The sequence below is a fragment of the Lepidochelys olivacea genome, assembly GCF_965140295.1.
Source record: "Lepidochelys olivacea isolate rLepOli2 genome assembly, chromosome: 4".
Taxonomy (NCBI): Eukaryota; Metazoa; Chordata; order Testudines; family Cheloniidae; genus Lepidochelys; species Lepidochelys olivacea.
Window position 1 is genome coordinate 15,160,537 of NC_140414.1, and position 18,888 is coordinate 15,179,424.

The 18,888-nt window shown below is 48.0% G+C and overlaps 1 protein-coding gene across 3 annotated transcripts in view; it reads right to left on the reverse strand.

Annotated features, from left to right (window-relative positions):
* Positions 1-5,782, reverse strand: part of UBA6 (ubiquitin like modifier activating enzyme 6) — a 54,916-nt gene extending 49,134 nt beyond the window's left edge. Inside the window, exons 1-2 of one of the 3 annotated variants that reach the window (XM_084625902.1) lie at positions 5,600-5,728; positions 4,643-4,757 (exon numbers count right to left, since the gene is read on the reverse strand). The gene's annotated coding sequence lies outside the window, so the exon portion shown is untranslated. Of the gene's footprint in view, positions 1-3,376; positions 3,444-4,642; positions 4,758-5,599 lie in introns of those variants that run through there. The other 2 variants (XM_084625905.1, XM_084625903.1) reach the window with 2 other exon arrangements.
* Positions 5,783-18,888: the final 13,106 nt, after the last annotated feature.

Sequence of the window (18,888 nt, forward strand, 5' to 3'; positions counted from 1 at the left end):
CTCAACCCTAACTATGGAGCTGAAACTGACATCTTCATAATGCAGAATTAAATGTGAACTTACTTAGTGCAACATGTCCAAGTTATGCCAGATGAGACACAAAATTTTGAATTTCCTGGCTTTGAGCATGTAAAATTTCACTATATATTAACAGCTTTACATTTTTATTTTTGTTATTAAAATAGGTTCAAAGGATTTGAAGAAATAATAACTGGAAAGAATTATTTGAACCATTCATTTACATGGCTGGGAAACAGATACTGGTACCACTTCATGAAAGCCAATACATAGCAGAAGTTAAAAAAAACCAAAATATTAGGATGTGTAAAGAATGGAATAGGAAATACTGAAAATTGAATGCCTTTACCTAAATTCAAGTTTATGACAGGGCTTTTTTTAAAAAAAATCACATTTAACCACAAGGTAAAGGCCTAGAACTTGGCAGGATTCAAAAAGGATTAGACATTTTTATGAATATAAACATGTAGTTACATTAGATAGAACAAAAATACACTGGATTCAGAGCATAAGTTCACCACTAAGAGATGAATTTAAGAAGAAACTTCCCCTCTGAGCAGGTTATTCCATAATTGTCCAGTTTGGGAATCAAGGCATGTTCCTATGAAAGATCTGGTAGTGGTTCCTATAAGACAGTGGTTCGCAAAGCCGGTCTGCCGCTTGTTCAGGGAAAGCCCCTGGCGGGCCAGGCCGGTTTGTTTACCTGCTGAGTCCGCAGGTTCGGCCGATCGTGGCTCCCACTGGCCGCGGTTTGCCGCTCCAGGCCAATGGGGGCTGCAGGAACGGCAGCCAGCACATCCCTTGGCCTGCGCCGCTTCCTGCGATCCCCATTGGCCTGGAGCGGCGAACCATGGCCAGTGGTAGCCGAGATCGGCCGAACCTGCAGACACAGCAGGTAAACAAACTGGTCCGGCCCACCAGGGGCTTTCCCTGAACAAGCGGCAGACCGGCTTTGAGAACCACTGCTATAAGAGACATGGTACTTAACTAGATAGACCACTGGTGTGATCCAAAATGGCAATTCCTATAGTTGTCATTAGATGACACATTCAATTCCAATTTCCTAAGCTCTGAGAGTGTTTAAAGTGCACTGCACTTAAGAGTGCAAGATGTGAATATCGTGATAAGAGGTGCAACAGAAAGGCTACAAGCTCTTTCTATCAACAGATTGAAGGTAGAGGCCCAGAAGGTCTGAACAGTTCTCCTGATGAGAATTCAAATGCTGCAGAAATAGCTTCATTTTAAAGAAATGTCTGTCACGGTTGTTAGGTTCAAAGGTTAATTTTTTATTTATTTGATTCATGAAATTCACCCTTACATGACATCTAACAAAAGTAAAATAAACAAAACCATATACTCTGTCTTATATCTCCTGTTAAAAAAGAAAGAGATTGCTCAAAAAACAAAGCAACTGCTCCAAACCCCCAAGCAAACAGCTGAGAATACATGAGCATCACACCATACTTTAAAGGTAAACTGAATTTTTATTTTCCCCACCACCACATTTGTTTGCAACATCCAGACATTTCTTGATTCATGGTTTTTATTTTTCTAACATACTTTAATGCTATTTTATCTGGCCTTTTAGTTCAGTGGTCAATAACATTTAAGATGTCTACCTCACCTCTGATACTGTAATCTAGATATCATTGAAGAATAGAGCAAAGAAGAACTTTCTAGGCCAAGCCTTTTTTGATATTTGTTTTTAAAAAAATTGTTAAGACTTTTCAAATGAAAAAACATTTCTTCCCTCACACCAGCAAAATAAAGTCTAGTATCCCAGAAAATAATAGCCTGATCAATTCAAACTTTCCAAAAAATGTCTCCCATAGCCAGCTACAACTCATGTCACATTTCAGGCAGAATGAATTTTTACTGAAAGTAAAAAAATTGCAGGTGTAATGCAGAGGTAAAAAATATGTTTATAGTGGAAAATGAACTACGACACTTTACCAATTAAAGTGTTTCTACAGTTTATGCATACAGGACCATGTCATGCAACTTTATACATGAGCCAGCAGGTATCAGCTCTTAAGGACAAGATGTCACATATATCCATATTCTCCTCCTTTACAGAAAGCCCAGCTGCCTGTACTGTAGTGGTGTGCTGCTGCTGGTGGCTGACTCACCTCCCTGTCACTCACCATGCAGCTGAGAATGTACTACCACCTGTAAATTCCCAGTCTTGTGTGAACAGTAAGGTTGAATTAGACATGAGAACCGTCTTCTCACATATCCAGGCTTGGAAGAATTCAATTTTTATCAGTAAATGGTGGTGAACATCGATTTAACCATATACACACACAAACCGGCCAAAAAATATTTCCATCTATAATAATCAAAATTGACAGATAGGCAAAGAAAGAAAATGCTGCTTTTAGAGTAACAGCCGTGTTAGTCTGTATTCGCAAAAAGAAAAGGAGTACTTGTGGCACCTTAGAGACTAACCAATTTATTTGAGCATGAGCTTTCATGAGCTACAGCTCACTTCATCGGATGCATACTGTGGAAACTGCAGAAGACATTATATACACACAGAGACCATGAAACAATACCTCCTCCCACCCCACTGTCCTGCTGGTAATAGCTTATCTAAAGTGATCATCAAGTTGGGCCATTTCCAGCACAAATCCAGGTTTTCTCACCCTCCGCCCCCACACACACAAACTCACTCTAACTTGATGATCACTTTAGATAAGCTATTACCAGCAGGACAGTGGGGTGAGAGGAGGTATTGTTTCATGGTCTCCGTGTGTATATAATGTCTTCTGCAGTTTCCACAGTATGCATCCGATGAAGTGAGCTGTAGCTCACGAAAGCTCATGCTCGAATAAATTGGTTAGTCTCTAAGGTGCCACAGGTACCCCTTTTCTTTTTGAAAATGCTGCTTGAGAGCTTACTAGAGTTCTATTTAAGGATATTTACTTCATATATTTTGACACCTGATGCTGATAATGTGTTTTAACAGTTATAAAGCTTTAATTTTTTGAATCTCAACATCTATTACTAAAGTAATTATAGTCTGATCCCACATCATTTTCTGCAACTCTGAACATTTAAATCAATAATTTTTTTTAAAAAGGTTAAAACCCATAATTTTGCACAACTGTGAAAGTTTAAATTGATAATCGAAAAAATGCTTAAAAATAAATATTATCCATCAAAATTATAAAAAGATAAAAATTAAATTCTCCCAAGCTTATGTAAACCACACACAACTCGCTTGGACATTGTTCCTTCAGTGTACATATAAATTCCAGGTTTCCCTCCAGTGTCTTTTGTACAGCCATGCAAAATCATCGCTGCCAGTAAGCCCATTATACACAGCAGCAGATACATCTCTTATTCAACAACATACCTCAACGATACTGTTCTTCTTAAACTGGCTTTCAAGCAAACCGAGAAATATTTTCCTGTAACTAAATCCTGTCTTCATCTGAGTGTCTTTCGAAGGACAAATAAGCTTACGGGACAGTTGGACCAAGATTACATTCTGCAAGCCTCCTGAAGATGTGCATATTTGGTGTTTTGTAGTTTGGCTGGTAGTGAAGACATACCCTAAGGCTAAGTGACTTGCCCAAGGCCACACATGAATTGAAGCGGAAAAGAAACTGGACCCAGATCTCCCCAGAACCAATCTGGCGATAATCAAAACACTATCCTTCCTCCCTGTGGATAGAGGACTTCAAGGCTGTCAGACTATTTCGCCAGCATAAATTCATATTTAAAAGAGGAGGATATGACAGAAATAACATACTATCTTCAGAACATCCATCATACTCAAGCAAACTCGTGGCTAATTATTAAGCATTACTGATGCTTTTTTGAGAGAAGTCCAGCTCTGATTTTTGCAATCCTGAAAGTTGTCATAGTGACAGCTCTAGACACTAGGGTCATCTAATCCATAAAGCATTTATTATTTATACAGAACTATAAATGCAGATGGCACTTCTCACAAATGCTCTGCCTCTGGTATGTTTCCCCCTCACTCTGCACCAATAGGCTTTTTCTGCACTGTGAATATCTCCCTTAGTCATTACAGCACAAGAGAGCTCCGGCAACACTAACAGTAGAAGCAACAACACATACTGACTTCTAGGTTTACCATCACCATATCATCTAGACTAGACATACTAGAGGTATGGCTGGCCTGACTGATAAAAACACCTGCAGCTAGTCTGCACTAGTGCCCCCACCATTGCTAGCATCAGTGCTATGCACCAACAATGACACCACTTCACAAAAACTACAGCCAAGACACATCCTGTTTGCCTTATCCCATTCTAGATCACATCCAGGGCAGGATGGTAATTCAGTCTCTATGTCTAATAATCTGATCATTTTGTTGAGACCACCAAGGGTGCCAGTCAGCTCCAGTTACAGGATTTTTGCTGTCCTACACAACTGAAATGTGTGCCCCATTAAGCTCACAATCTCACACTCCAACAGCACTATTTGCCTAATGTTTAAAAGACTTCTGCAAGTATCCATTTTACTTCAAGGCAAAGACAATTATGCTGTCACTTGCTATATGAACATATGTGCTACAAATTAGATTGAAATCCTAATAATTTGGTAGGAAAAATGATATGTAAGATTTGTGGTATGAAACTGTGGCACTTACTCAAAAGGGAGAGCACACAAATATTCTGGTATTTGGTTAGTTCAGATATAGTGGGAGGTCAGCAGGATCTGTTTCAGCCACTTCTGGTTGCTGGTAAGAGTTCAGAAGGGCTTCCCTGCAGCAAGAAATTGAAGGAGAGGATGGATGAAGGGGAAAGTGGTTTGTATGAATATGAAACACCTCAGAGATGACCAATGACTGTAAAGGTAATGCACACACCTGTAAGGACAGTAAAACAGGGGAAAAGGGAGGGAAATATGGGAAATGAAAAGGGAAAAAGGGCTACAACTGTTGTGATATTTTATATGGAAAATAAAGGACCCTACACATCCAATATGGAAAAAATGAGACCTAAATAAGTGCCTCATACAACCATATCCCTCTCTATATCCCCAATACTCATATTCCTATAACCCCGTCCATCCACTACCACCCATTCATTCTTATACCTCTCCGCTCATACCTCCACCCGTCTCCACCCGCCAGAATCCACCCCACACACCCCCCCAAAACCCCTCACACACTCCAGCCATGAGTCCCTCCGCCAGACACACCCCTTCTTACACCCTCCAGAACCTCCATCCCGCACCCACACGCCACTCCTGAATCACCATGGGGGACGGTGTCAAGCATGTCCCACCCCCTTCCCCCCACAAGCCCCTCCCACCCCTCATACCCCACCAACCTCCCCCCACAAGCCCCTCCCACCCCCACTCCCCTATACCCCACCAACCTCCCCCCACAAGCCCCACATACTCCACCTACCTCCCCCCACAAACCTCCCCCACCCACCTACCTATACCCGCCCCCCCATGCCCTCCTCTAGGCCGGCCGCAGCGCGGCGGGGGGAGGATACGGATGCGACCGGCCCGGGCCTCGCCTCACCCCGCCGGCGCGGCCGGGCCCACTGCCCGCAGTTGCCCGCCAACGGGGCCCGCTGCCCGGCCCGGGGCTCACCGCGTGGCGGGGTTCGGCTGCCAGCTTCCCGCTGCGAGGCCTGGGCGCCGCCAACGGCCCGGGGGGTGAAGCAGAAGCAGCAGCAGCTGCAGCCGGGCCGGTGCCTGAGCCAGCGCTTCCCCGCCTGCGCGACAGAGAGGGGCCGGGCTCCCGCCGCCGCCAATCCCGGCCCGGCCCGGCCCGGCCCTGCCCCCGGATCCGTCCCCGCGCTGCACGGCCCCTGCCAGCTCTGTGCAATGCCCCGGGCCCTGCCCCCGGCCCACTACAGAGCCGCAGCCCCTGCACCCCGCAGCCAGTCCAGCCCAGAGCCCTGGGGGCCCTGCCCCCCGCCCAGTACAGCGCTCCAGCCCCTTCACCCAGCGCAATACAGAGCCCCGGGCCCTGCACCTCGCCCAGTACAGCGCTCCAGCCCCCGCCCAGTACAGCGCCCCGGGCCCTGCCCCCCGCCCAGTACAGCGCTCCAGCCCCTTCACCCAGCGCAATACAGAGCCCCGGGCCCTGCACCTCGCCCAGTACAGCGCTCCAGCCCCCGCCCAGTACAGCGCCCCGGGCCCTGCCCCCCGCCCAGTACAGCGCTCCAGCCCCTGCCCGGTACAGAGCCCCGGGCCCTGCCCCCCGCCCAGTACAGCGCTCCAGCCCCTGCCCGGTACAGAGCCCCGGGCCCTGCCCCCCGCCCAGTACAGCGCCCCGGGCCCTGCCCCCCGCCCAGTACAGCGCTCCAGCCCCTTCACCCAGCGCAATACAGAGCCCCGGGCCCTGCCCCCCGCCCAGTACAGAGCCCCGGGCCCTGCCCCCCGCCCAGTACAGCGCTCCAGCCCCTGCACCCCGCCCAGTACAGCGCCCCGGGCCCTGCCCCTCGCCCAGTACAGCGCTCCAGCCCCTGCCCGGTACAGAGCCCCGGGCCCTGCCCCCCGCCCAGTACAGCGCTCCAGCCCCTGCCCGGTACAGAGCCCCGGGCCCTGCCCCCCGCCCAGTACAGCGCTCCAGCCCCTGCCCGGTACAGAGCCCCGGGCCCTGCCCCCCGCCCAGTACAGCGCTCCAGCCCCTGCCCGGTACAGAGCCCCGGGCCCTGCACCTCGCCCAGTACAGCGCCCCGGGCCCTGCCCCCCGCCCAGTACAGCGCCCCGGGCCCTGCCCCCCGCCCAGTACAGCGCTCCAGCCCCTTCACCCAGCGCAATACAGAGCCCCGGGCCCTGCCCCCCGCCCAGTACAGAGCCCCGGGCCCTGCCCCCCGCCCAGTACAGCGCTCCAGCCCCTGCACCCCGCCCAGTACAGCACCCCGGGCCCTGCCCCCGGCCCAGTACAGCGCCCCGGGCCCTGCCCCTCGCCCAGTACAGCGCTCCAGCCCCTGCCCGGTACAGAGCCCCGGGCCCTGCCCCCCGCCCAGTACAGCGCTCCAGCCCCTTCACCCCGCCCAGTACGGAGCCCCGGGCCCTGCACCCCGCCCAGTACAGCGCTCCAGCCCCTTCACCCAGCCCGGTACAGAGCCCCGGGCCCTGCACCCCGCCCAGTACAGAGCCCTGTCCCTGCACCCCGCCCAGTACAGAGCCCCGGGCCCTGCCCCCCACCCAGTACAGAGCCCCGGGCCCTGCACCCCGCCCAGTACAGCGCTCCAGCCCAGTACAGAGCCCCGGGCCCTGCACCTCGCCCAGTACAGAGCCCCGTCCCTGCCCCCCGCCCAGTACAGCGCTCCAGCCCCTGCACCCCGCCCAGTACAGCACCCCGGGCCCTGCCCCCGGCCCAGTACAGCGCCCCGGGCCCTGCCCCTCGCCCAGTACAGCGCTCCAGCCCCTGCCCGGTACAGAGCCCCGGGCCCTGCCCCCCGCCCAGTACAGCGCTCCAGCCCCTTCACCCTGCCCAGTACGGAGCCCCGGGCCCTGCACCCCGCCCAGTACAGCGCTCCAGCCCCTTCACCCAGCCCGGTACAGAGCCCCGGGCCCTGCACCCCGCCCAGTACAGAGCCCTGTCCCTGCACCCCGCCCAGTACAGAGCCCCGGGCCCTGCCCCCCACCCAGTACAGAGCCCCGGGCCCTGCACCCCGCCCAGTACAGCGCTCCAGCCCAGTACAGAGCCCCGGGCCCTGCACCTCGCCCAGTACAGAGCCCCGTCCCTGCACCCCGCCCAGTACAGCGCTCCAGCCCCTTCACCCAGCCCTGTACAGAGCCCCAGGCCCTGCACCCCGCCCCCTGCCCAGTACAGAGCCACGGGCCCTTCACCCAGCCCAGTACAGAGCCCTGGGCCCTGCACCCAGCCCCCTGCTCAGTACAGAACCACGGGCCCTGCACCCAGCCCAGTACAGAGCCCCAGCCCCTGGCCCTGCACCCAGCCCAGTACAGAGCCTCAGCCCCTGGCGCAGCCCCACTCCTACACAGAGCCCAATACAACAGGGCCCCCAGCCCCTACACTCCATCATGTAGGATCTCCCAGAGCCCTCCTGCCTCCCCCAACCCCACACAGAACCCCGGTGACAGAAGCCCCCCTACGTCACACAGCCAGCCGCACGCCATAGAGGTGCCCCTCCATGTAAGCCCAGCCACAGAGCCCGTTACCCTACACAGCCGTACTCCACAGAGTCCCCTGACCTCCCCCCAGCCCATACAGAGCCATCCTCACCCCCAGATGCCCTTTGCGGCCCAACTACCCTCCTCTCCCACCAGCCCCACCCTGCAGAACTGCCCTTACCTCTCCCATTCACTATTCAGCCATGCCTGTCCTCTACAGCCCCATTGTCATCTTCCTCCCACACCTATAGTCTATGGCTCCCTCCCTAAGTGGGAGATACCCCACATAGGGTTGCCAGGTGTCTGGTTTTCGACCGGAACCTGCGGTCGAAAAGGGATCGTGGTGGCTCCGCTCAGCACTGCTGACCAGGCCGCTAAAAGTCCGGTTGGCCGCAGTGGCCAGCTCTAAATGGCTCCCAGAAGCAGCCCGCCTGTCCCTCTGGCTCCACACGCAGGGATGGCCAGGGGTAGGGTGACCAGACTGCAAGAGTAAAATATCGGGACCCATGTGGGGGGTGGGGAGACAGCCACAGGCTCACAGCCCTCACCGGAGCCAATGGGAGAGGGGGCTCACAGCTCTGGGAAGGTGCAGGTCAGGGGCGCACGGCCCCAGCTACAGCCCCCACCGCATGCCGCGGGTCAGGGGCGTATGGCTATGGCTTCCACTGCAAGGGGAGGGTGTCTCAGGGCTGGGGCACGCAAGAGGGATTTCAAGGTGCTGGCTCCGGGAGGGAGGTTCCCGGCCAATGGGAGCTGCGGAGCCAGCGCTCGTGGCAGGGGCAGCACGCAGAGCCCCCCGACTGTCCCTGCACCTCAGACCCAGGGGGAGATGTCACCACTTCCGAGGACCTGCGCAGAGCTGGCTGGGTAGGGAGCCTGCCAGCCCCACGCCAACCGGAGGCCTGGCAACCCTACAATATCAGGAGAAATGGCATCCCGATTGTACATCGGTCAGGACGCTGGAGAGTTAAATATCAGGACAGTCCTGATTTTATCAGGACATCTGGTCACTCTAGTCGGGGGGCTCCACGCGCTGCCCCCGCAGCTCCCATCGGCTGGGAACCGGGGCCAGTGGGAGCTGCAGGGGTGGTGCCAGCAAGACGGGGCCAGCGCGCAGAGCCACCTGGCTGCCGCTGCGCCTAGGAGCCAGAGGGAGATGTCGGCTGCTTCCGGGAGCTGCCTGAGATAAGTGCCGCCCATGCCCCAACCCCCTCCTGCACACCAACCCCAGCCCTGAGTCCCCTCCTACACCACAAACCCCTCATCCCCAGCCCCACCCCAGAGCCCACAACCCCAGCTGGAGCCCTAACTCCCCACACCCCATCCCCTTGCTCCAGCTTGCTGAAAATAAGCGAGTGACGAGAGTGGAGGAAAGCGAGTGATGGAGGGAGGAGGAATGGAGTGAGAAAGGGCGGGGCCTCAGAGAAGGGGCAGGACCTCAGGGCAGGAGGCGGGGGAAGGGTGTTCGGTTTTCTGCAATCAGAGAGTTGGCAACCCTAACCCCTGTCCCTGTGCTCCATCATAGCCCTGTGTATGAAGTCCAGCCTCTACATTCCACAGGGACCACCCACCTCCCTACTACCTCACAGAGCCACACTTGTCCCGGCTTCTCCCCTATACAGTCATCCTCACCTCCCCATCTCATCATACACAGCTGCCCTCACCTCTCATCAGCCTTTCCCTAGAGCAGTGGCTCTCAGCGTTTCTAGATTACTGTGCCCCTTTCAGGACTTTGATTTGTCTTGTGTTCCCCCAAGTTTCACCTCACTTAAAAACTACTTGCTAACAAAATCAAACATAAAAATACAAAAGTGTCACAGCACACCATTATTGATAAATTGCTAACTTTCTCATTTTTACCATAAAATTATAAAATAAATCAATTGGAATATAAATATTGTACTTACGTTTCAGTGTATAGTATATAGAGCAGTATAAACAAATCATTGTATGAAATTTTAGTTTGTACTGACTTTGCTAGTGCTTATTATGTAGCCTGTTGTAAAATTAGGCAAATATTTAGATGAGTTGATGTACCCCTGGAAGACCTCTGAGTACCCCTGGGGTATACGTACCCCTGGTTGAGAACCACTGCCCTAGAGAACCAGCCACACCTCCCCTGACCTGCTACACGGCCACCTGAATCCCACAGTTTCCTACTCACAGATACACCCCAGCTGCTATGCTTTGCAATAACAATACACAGCCGCCCTGCCTCCTCAGAACTATCCTTACCCTTCCTGCCCCATAGAAATGCCCTGTCCAATACTTTCATCTCTTCCATCCCTCATAGACACCCATCTGTTACCCCCCAGAGAGACTCCTTCACCCAGCCCTACAGCCTTCACCATTACATATTTCACCTCCTCCCCACCCCATAGAGATACCCTACCTTCCAATCTCCATAGAGCCTCTAGGTACTTTCACCTATCTTCATCCTCTGTAGAAGCACTCCCTTCTCCTCCCAGCCCTACCCGTCCACCAGCCCTTTACTTCCTAAAGCACCTTAGCCCTACACCCCCTAGAAAAGACCTGCATCCTGGACACTTTATGTCTTTCCCTTTCCCCATGAAGATACATTTCACCCTTATATAAACAACACAGTCCCTGACACCCTCCTCTGCCCACAGCTACCCTATCCTGTAGAAGAGATATTCAAACCTTCTACATCTCTCCACTACAATGTTCCCACAAAGACCCCTCCATGCCCAGGCAGCTCAGGCCCCCTACATTGTCCACAAATTCACTCTTATCCTGACCTGACACACTGATCTCAATCTCCCGCACCCTCTCTTTAGACACACACATCTCATCTGCCCCTTCAGCCTCTGCGAAGAGACAACTGCATCCCTTCCACCATGCTGGCAGAGAAACCCCTTTGAGTTCCCTTTGAAGTTACTGGTTATAGGAATTGCTTTGCCATATCAGACATGTGGTCACTCTAGTCTGTTTTTTGTGTCTAATGGTGACCAGATGCTTATCGGAAGGTGCAAAATGCCACATAGCAAATAATTTAGAAATAATTGCCATAGGAGAAGTTCTTTCTAAACCCCATCAGTTAGTGGTTGGAGTATGCCCTGAAGCATGACAGCTTATTTGCCGATGAGTTAAAGTATTGTTAAGTTTTCTATTGACTGAAATAGTTCTTCCTTTTGTGATCTATTTCCAGGGCACGAAATACATCCTGCTACAGTTGGGTATTGTAAATGTAGGGATAATGTTCTGCCCTGTTTGGCCCTTTGTGTAGCCTGGCATAATTTGGAAAATGAGTGTAAAAAGCCTTTGAATAACCCTACTTTGTACTTCATTTGCACAGGTGTAAATGATTGCATAAGGTGTAAGGCACTGGAGAATCAGGCCCAAAATGCCAGTGTAGATGAAGAGGCTGAATCTGAGAAGTATGTTCACCCTTGATGGAGCCACGTAACTCCCATGAACTAGTTTTGCACATATACATCTAAGGAATATATTGCATAAAAGTGTGAAGTTATATACTAGCTGTAAGCCTTTAAAGATACTTATGACCGAAATGCAAGGTTGGAATTTACAGTATGTACCAGCAGGAATAGTAAATGCTTTTAAAAATAGACTAATTTAGAGTCTAAGACCCTTGTGCTGCAATGAAGCCCATGCAGAGACCCATTGCATGATCTCCCGGCTCTTCCTGTGGTGGGGCGTCTGTTCGATATCTCTATCGAGTGAGGCCAAGCTGTACCATCAGCCCACCCAAGGGTCTGAAAACCCAGACAGCTACGAGGCTCAGCAAGGCCAAACACGGTCATGTGAGCGGGCAGGGGCGTGCTGCAGTCCCCAACACACCCAATAGCCCAACCCCCGGTGCAGGCCAGGGCGTCCACCTTCCCCAATCAGTGGGACCCTCGTACTGCCCTCTCACTGGAGCCTCAGGAGCCCCTGCTGTCCTTCCTGTCTGGGTTGTTGCCGTCTTATCATAGAATAGCAGGGTTGGAAGGGACCTCAGGAAGTCATCTAGTCCAACCCCCTGCTCAAAGCAGGACCAACCCCAACTAAATCAAGTGTCTTCTTCTCTAGTGGGTTGCCTGGATGGCAGCCACGTCCTCTGTGCCACGTTGTGTCAAAGAGGGCCACTGGGGAAACTGGGGCTGCAACCCTGCAAAGATTTACATGTTCTTTACTTTATGCACTGTGATACCCATGATTGCAACTGCTCTACTCACAATGGGGACAGTTAAGCACATGAATAAGTCTGCACGTTCAGGGTCAGAGTTCCTGCCACCAAATCCTTTATTTCTCAGGCAAAATGAATGGGAAGATGAAAGGAAGTTTCATGTGACCACTGGAGGACACCAAAATTCTAAATTGTGTGACTGGATGGTGAGAGCAAGTGAGAGAACAATGCAGCTGTTCAGGATGAGGTTCAGAAATGAAAGGTACACGTAAGAATTATATTTGTTTGCTTGCTTCAAACAGCATATATTAAAAATCGGAAAATACAAGGATAAAATATTTTGTTCTTGGATTGGAACCAGGGTGCTCCTCCTCACTGTGAATATATTTAGATATATTTATATATACAAAATGAAAGAGACATGGTCCTTCTCCTGAGCACATTGAAATCTAGGTCTACACACAAAGTTGTGCCAGTTTAACTGAAGGTGTGATTTTATACTGGTTTGATTAGACGGCTGCAACTTTGTGCGTGGCCACTCAGATGAGGTTAAACTTGGCTTGTAGTGGTTTAGCTTGCATTTATAATTTTACAGGCAACAGCTACAGTGGTATAACCAATTCCAAACTGATATAAGGAAGTGCACACGCAAAGGTTGCACTGGTTTAAAATGATGTAAATTGCATCAGTGCAATTTGTGTGTGCAACGTGTGCAAACTGCAACAGGCATACCAAAGATGAATGACTCAGACACACAAAGCACTGGGTGACAAAGTGCGGGAACCCTCACCCAGAGAGGCAGGATTTTAAAGTTATAATATGAGCACTTGTGCAGGTGGAGTTCACAGAAGTGGGAGTGGAGGAGGTTTTTAAAGGAGGAGAGTCTGGGATGCTTGCCACTCCTCAGGGAGGGTTCAGGCCTATGGTGAAGCAAGCATGGGAGGAGAGTGCAAAGGGAGTGCTTTAGGCACGAGATGATGGTTAAGTGGAAGGGGAATGAAAGAACATGGGAGAATAATATAACAGCAACACTGAGCTGGCATGTAGAGACAATTGCATGAATATTTACCAAGTAGCAGATCATTAATATCAGCATTCTTTAATTTCTTCCTTTGATTATTTAGAAAGAGATCTAGGTCTAATCCTTGTCAGATTATATTACACTAACCTTTGTCATTTGCAATAATTTACTAATCAAGTGTGGCCTGAAATATAAACATCACACATTTTACTGCTTCATTTGTATCATTTTTGTTTTACATCCCAATTGTACATGTATTTCATATAGCTCTCTGATACTGATCCAGTAAAACCCTGTACATATCTGACTTTCCTCCCTTTACTTTATATACCACTGCCCTGTCCTGGATGGCGTGCCAGAAAGGATTGGGGTGGCCGGGGCAGGGTGGGGTGGAACATGTGAAGTTTTTGGTGATGCAACCTGTTGCAGATATAGACATAAAAATCCTGTTATGTAAGTGCTAATGTTTCACAGGCTAGCACAAGCTTCAATTTAAAAACACAACAAAACAGAGCACTTGGCTTCATGAAAGTAAATAAAAACATCGGCTGGAAAGTCAACCAAGCAGCTGCTGAGGTAACATAACAGAACTTTAAGGTACTATACAGTCTTGTTTACAGCACATTAGGGGTTGAGCAAATCTGCTTTGTGATAGCTGAAGGCTGGTTTATAAGAATACTGCACTTTTGATGATGAGCCGCAAATATCCTTTACATCACCATGGGTGAAATTCTGTGTTTAAGCAGCTGCCTTTCAAGTTGGCTGGAGGCCACTGCATGCTTGGGGATTCTGTACTTGATTCCAGAGAGGACAACACAAAGTTTGGAAGCTTAGCCAAACCTCTTGGAACTGTAAAACTGGGAAATCTCTTGTGAAATTTATGGAACTCCCTACAGCAGAGTAGCTGGAAATACGAGGACAAGCTTTTTCCAAGCCCAGAAGCAAGACGTGTCGAACCTGAACTTGTTCAAACCTTAAAAATGTTCTAAATTCAGACAGGAGCTCAGGTGGAGTCTCCGTTTATGTAGTTCTTCAATCTCTCCCACAAATCCACCTCTTAGTTTTTGAGCTGAGTTGCGGACTGTGTGGCTATGTCTTTGCAGAAGTCTCTGTTGGACAACCATTATGCAAGTCAAAGTGTTCTGAGATCAGGGAGAGAAAAACAAAGGTTCTAGTTTTGCCACAAAGAGTTGGAAAACTAGACTAAACCAGATTAATGTGAAATATTGGAAACAGGAAACCTTGGGCTTGGTTACTATTAAACCAAAAATGGACAATAACCAAAAGAGAATTTTTAAAATATATTTAATCACACTTGACATATAATAATTTTACCATGTTTAAATCTCTGACATAGCTTAATTTTAACAATACTATAAGGGGTCTTGTCTACTTTCCTTCACTTATACAACGTTCTCTTTGTTCTGTTCTAGTCCAGCTAATAAAGTCTGCTTTCATAAATAAAACACTGGCATGCAGTAAAGACAAAACCAGGCCAGACAGTTCACTAGTAGCATGTGAAGAACAATGCTTCTGTCTAGCTTGCAAGTCCCTGAGTAAGGTGGAGAGTCATGCTCCCCTCGGGTGCTTTGGTTTCTCACAGGGAAAATCTGAAGTAAATGCTGCCTTTCCTACTTCCAAAGGGAGATATATATATTTGTATATATATATTTTAGGGCTGTCGGTTAATCGCAGATAACTCATGCAATTAACTCAAAAAAATTAATCGCGATTAATTGCACTGTTAAACAATAGAATACAAATTGAAATGTATTAAATAGTTTTGATGTTTTTCTACATTTTCAAATATATCTGTTTCAATTACAACACAGAATACAAAGTATACAGTGCTCACTTTATATTATTTTTATTACAAATATTTGCACTGTAAAAATGATAAAATAAATAGTATTTTTCAATTCACCTCATACAAGTACTGTAGTGCAATCTCTTTATCATGAAAGTGCAACTTACAAATGTATTTTTTTTGTTACATCACTGCACTCAAAACCAAAATGATGTAAAACTTTAGAGTCTACAAGTCCACTCAGTCCTACTTCTTGTTCAGCCAATCGCTAAGAGAAACAAGTTTGTTACGTTTATGGGAAATAATGTTGCCCACTTCTTAATTACAATGAAAGTCCCCTGAAAGTGAGAATTGGCTTTCGCATGGCACTGTTGTAGCTGGCGTTGCAGGATATTTACGTGCCAGATGCACTAATGATTCATATGCCTCTTCATACTTCGGCCATCATTCCAGAGGACATGCTTCCATGCGTGTTAAAAAAATAATGTGTTAATTAAATTTGTGACTGAACTTTTTGGGAGAGAATTGTATGTCTCCTGCTCTGTTTTACCCACATTCTGCCATATTTTTCATATTATAGCTGTCTTAGATGATGACCCAGCACATGTTGTTCATTTTAAGAACACTTTCACTGCAAATTTGACAAAATTCAATGAAGATACCAATGTGCAATTTCTAAAGATAGCTACCGCATTTAACCCAAGGTTTAAGAATCTGAAGTGCCTTCCAAAATCTGAGAGGGATGAGGTGTGGAGCATGCTTTCAGAAGTCTTAAAAGAGCAACACTGTGATGCAGAAACTACAGAACCCAAACCACCAAAAAAGAAAATCAACCTTCTGCTGGTTGCATCTGACTCAGATGATGAAAATGAACATGCATCAGTCCACTCTGCTTTGGATCATTATTGAGCAGAATCTGTCATCAGCATAGACGCATGTCTTCTGGAATGGTGGCTGAAGCATCAAGGGACATATGAATCTTTAGCACATCTGGCATGTAAATATCTTGTGACACCAGCTACAACGGTGCCATGCAAATGCCTGTTCTCATTTTCAGGTGACATTGTAAACAAGAAGCAGGCAGCGTTATATTCTGCAACTGTAAACAAACTTGTTTGTCTGAGCGATTGGCTGAATAAGTAGGACGACTGAGTAGACTTGTAGACTCTAAAGTTTTACATTGTTTTATTTTTGAATGCTGGGGTTTTTTGTACATAATTCTACATTTGTAAGTTGCACTTTCATGATAAAGAGATTGCACTACAGTACTTGTATTAGGTGAACTGAAAAATACTATTTCTTTTGCTTTTTACATGTAATAAAAATAAAGTGAGCATTGTACACTTTGTATTCTGTGTTGTAACTGAAATCAATATATTTGAAAATGTAGAAACATGCAAAAATATTTAAATAAATGGTATTCTATTATTGTTTAATCATGCAATTAATCTTTTTAATTGCGCAATTAATCACAATTAATTTTTTAATCACTTGACAGCCCTAATATATATAGATATAGATACACACGCACATGTCACTTTCAGTATAAGTTTGGGACCAGTTCGTTATGGGTTATATAAGCTGAGCTTGGCCACGCATTTTGTAGGAAGAAAAAAAAAAATTCAGGTACAAGTCAAAGCCCTGGCCCTTCTAGCCACCTTCTTCTCACTTCCACTCCAGTAGTTACAGGGACAAGTACCCTGATTTGCACCTGCAGTTCAATTACAGGCCCAGAAAAACAGGTGAAAATTTTGCAGGCACAAAAAGGACAAAGGAGGCTGCCCTTTGGAAAATGTGATTAATGATTTTTTTAGCCACCTTATTTTATTGTATAACCTGATGTTCCTTCGGGAGCTGAGAAACTGCTTCCCTTCCTTGTTCCCTATCAATAATGGGGTCAAGGCACACTGACTGAGAACACTATTTATAGAGATCCTGATCAAAATCCTATTGGGATCTCTCCACAGAGTACTGGATTTGGCCCAGAATGACATCTCCGCTGAAAAGCAGCAGCAACACAAAAGTGCATGGTTAGCAACCTTTGTCAATAAGTGAAGGGAACAGACCTGTTGGATTTGACCCAACCTTGAATATCCCAAGATCTCTTTTGTAGTTTACTGGCAGAGGAAGAAAAATAATGTAAAATGACATGGAAAATTGGAATAGAAATGCCGCCATTTAAAAAGTGGAGATTCACCTCAGACATTGGACCCATTTTGTTCAGCCCAAAGTACGATGGCTCAAGATACAGGAAAACCAAAATATCTGAAAATAAGCCAAGATTTTCAAAAAAATGGGGGCCTAGGATTAGGCTCCTAAATCCATATTTTGACACCCAAGTGAGAGGTTTGGCCTATCATAAAGCGCTGAGCACTCTGAAACTCCCATCAGCTTCTGTCATCAAGGGCCACTGTGATGCTTGGGTGAGAAGATGTGGGCAGAAAAGGAAGCAGGGAACTTTGAAGAGCTTTTCAGCAGTAGATTTTCAATTTCTCCCAATCCTAATGCCGATCCTCTGTATTTACACCACCAGCTGCTTCTCCTGACCAATCAGAGACAGGAGGAGGAGCAACCAGCCTTACTTTGGTGTCTCACACTGGTGCGGCAGTGGTGGGTCCCAGAGGGATTTGGAAGTGGGAGGGTGAGCATTATGCGCCTGGGATCCTTTACTACCAATGTTATTCATCATGGCATTTTTTAAAAAGTGTATTATCATTTGAAGTGGTGGGTGGTAAAGTTCTCTTTCTGGAGCAGAGGGGTCATCCCCAGGGAATTTCCTTTTGAATGTCCCCTCTGGCCTATTTTTAATGTTTAAAATTACCCTTTAGTTGTAGCCTTGTGAGTCAGGATAACGGTCATCCTTGGCAGGGATAAATCCACCAGTGCAGTAGGAAGCAAACCACCCAGGTCTTTCTTTTCAGTGAGCTGGAGGCTCGGAAATGTCCATGATATCTTTACTTAAAGCACTAATTTATGGTGAGCATTAGTTCGCCTTTCACAAACAGCTAGATGAGAGCCTGAACAAAAAGGTGTGGGTTCTTTTCTGCTATCCAATTTTCCTTCCTGTTCTGTTAAAACAACAACAACAACAGCATTGCTATTGCACATTAAACACCAAGATAGGATACATTGTGTGTTTGAGGCAATTCAAGTACATTGTGCGGACAGAGAGAAGTCAGTCTAGAGGTACATTAATGAAGAAGCAGCATACAACTGTAATAAAGATTTTTTTAAAAGTAAAGATAATCTGTGCTTCACTGAATCCATTGAGTGGCTATTAAAAATATACTTCATAGCCGCAGGACAGATTTTTTCCCCCAGGAACCTACTTTTGGAGTCACTGAAATCCTCCCTAATCTTAGCTAGGCTCTGCCCTTAGTCCTGATTCTTGTGACTTCCCCAGACTCTGACTACCTCTTCGGACCTCTGACTGTGGCCTCTGGGGCCGTTAGATTCTTTTGTGAGCTCCAAAACTCCCTCTGAAGTTTCTTCACAGCAGCCATGACCCCTCACCGTAGCCTCTGGCTTCCTCAAGAGAGCTGAAGGTGGCGTCACATCAAAGTTATGTACTCACTGGCACAGCGCTACTTACTGTTGCAGGAGAAGACAGTGCTACCTGCCTTTGAGTCCAACAGAGTTCTGAGGTCAGCAATGATGTTGCAGTTTAAGATTAAGTCTGGTGGCCTAGCACCAGGACCCTGCACTTACATGCTGTGTACTCTGGTTTATTTCCAGTCCTCCTCATTCCATGTTCTGGAGCAGAGAGGGAGGCCAGGCTCTCAGCAACTGGAGGGAAATGCCCTAAGTCTTAAT